This window comes from Dendrobates tinctorius, unplaced genomic scaffold, assembly GCF_039654945.1.
Source record: "Dendrobates tinctorius isolate UK_male_01 unplaced genomic scaffold, ASM3965494v1 ptg000064l, whole genome shotgun sequence".
Taxonomy (NCBI): Eukaryota; Metazoa; Chordata; class Amphibia; order Anura; family Dendrobatidae; genus Dendrobates; species Dendrobates tinctorius.
In genome coordinates, this window is record NW_027361732.1 from 17,975,678 (window position 1) to 17,978,214 (window position 2,537).

Here is a 2,537-nt window from a genome sequence, read left to right on the forward strand (position 1 = left end):
ACCTTTGTTCCTCAGCTTACTTAATACGATTCCTATATATGATGTTGTATGAATAAGGTACTCTTTTGCATATAGGTTTTTCCAGAATATACTGATATTCCTGTACTGTTATACCCTAATACCGATGCTAGACATTGCCTCTCGGCCATTTTGCCTACATGGTGTTAGCTGTTATAATTACAATTTTTCAAGTGGTTTTGCTGTCAAGTATTCCACCTTATGTACTCATGTATTTTGTACTTATACATGTTTTTATGAGAATATTAATAAAGATATTTAACTAATTTTTGCACAAAAAAATTGTTTTTTGTGTGATTTATAACAAGGATTTTTTTTAATCTGGGCGTTTTTGATCTCATGTGAATTTTGCAGGTTTCATTGTGTTGGACCTTTTTGCAGGGTTTTTTGTGTGATTGCAGACAGTGTCTTTCCTTTCCTGTCCTGTCTAGTCAGTTTGGGCCCTATCTTTTGCTCAGTCTATTTTCCTACCTGCATTTGTGTTTTCATCTTGTCTCACCGACAATACATGTTTGGGGGCTATCTATTCCTTTGGGGTCTGCTCTGGGGCAGTTTAGATTTCCCCTTTTTTGCTTTAGACTTAGTTAGCTCTCCGGCTGTGCCGATGCGTCTAGGATCATTGTAGGCATGTTCCACAGCTACTGCTAGTTGTGTGGATAGGATCAGGGGTCTGCAATCCGCTTAGTTACCAACCTCTCTGGTTTTCTGTAGCTTAGCTTGGGCTTGCTCTCCTTCTCGGTGACCCAATCATAACAGTCACCCCAGTACTGAACCACTGCTGTTGTGTCCTTATTACTGCACCTGCTGTGTCGTAAAGGCTCCTTTTATTGCCCCACATAATAATGCACACAACTGTGCTCCCTACGTAGTAATAATGCCTCCTTTGTGACCTCTAGATGATGAAATTGCCCCCTAGAAAATATTAATGTCCTTTGCAAGTGTCCTAGAACACAGTGTCCAGATTTTGGCCATAGAAAGTAATAATGCCCCCTGTGCACATTTGATGGTCATAATACTATAACAATGATGCTTATTAAATGCCCATCCTGCCCCCTGAGGAAGCCGACGCAAACGTGCATTTGGGAACATGCCACGTTTTCAGTCATGAGTACAGGTAAGAGCCAATAATGAGTCGACTGTATTCACCAATAGCTAGGTAGATACTTGGCTGGTCAGTGACTTGAAAGTACTTGCACTATGCTAATTGTTACTAATATGATGATATGAGTTTGCCATTGGTAATTTGGCTTTTGTTATAAATGCATGCTTCGGCACTTTATGTACTTCTATATAATCTAATATAAAGGCCTCTTTATCTGTGCTCCTGCCTTCTGGATGACACTATTTGTTTGGTGCACCTCGTACCCAATTTGAATAACTCTGTGATTTATTGATCTGGTGTGATACATTATTGTTGTGTATATTTTTGTATACTTGCCATTAAAAACTTGCCATGTATATTTTTGGTGGTTTATACACTCCATGTGTCTTTGTTCTCATGTTGTACTGAACTCCACAGGGTTATAACCCTTTTTTAGTCCCAATTGACAAATTAAGGTCTGTGTTTGTATACTATGGTTTCTGTGTCTGAGATTTTGTATTATATAATTCTTAAGAGCGCATTTAACATTTATTATGAGTTCCCAATGTACAACTCCTCTATATACATTAAGAGCCCAAAGCTCCCCTATGCACAATATAATGAACCCACAAGTCCTCACAATATGATGTTCCTAATCTAAATAAAAAGAAAACGGATGACACTCACCGATAAAATTCACCTTTTATTTCAACAATTAAAACATATCCGTCGGGAGAATGGGATCGGGAATGCAGGAGACGACGGCCGTTTTGAGCTGAAGTTGTGACCTGTAGAAGCCCCAACATTTGTGCTCAAGCTGTATAATGGCCCCTGCATTAGTCCAAAAGCTGTATATTGAACCCATATTAGTCGTCAACCTGTATAATTGTCTCCTCATTGATCCACAAGCTGTATAATGTCGCCCGCATTACTCTTCAAGCTGTATAATTGCCCCTGCATTAGTTCCCAAGCTGAATAATGGCCCCGCATTAGCCCACAAGCTGTACAATAGCCCTCACATTAGTCCTCATGATGTATAATAACCCTTGCATTAGCCCACACACTGTATAATGGAACCTGCATTGGTCCAAAACTGCATATTGCCCCTGCATTCATCCACAGACTGCATAATGGCCTTTACATTAGTCCCCAAGCTGAATAATGGAACATGCATGGTTGCCAGCATTAGTCCCCTAGCTGCATAATGGTTCCCGCATTAGTCACTAAGCTGTATAATTGCTCCTGAATTAGTCCACAAGCTGTATAATGGCCCCTGCATTAGTCCTCAAAATGTATCAGCACTGTTTCAGTATCACCCATATTATGCATAAAGGTCCTCCATTGCTTATGATGCCCCAACATCACACCACAAGCTTTAACCCCTTAGCAACAGAGCCAGTTTGCAGCTTAATGACCAGGCCAATTTTTACAATTCTGA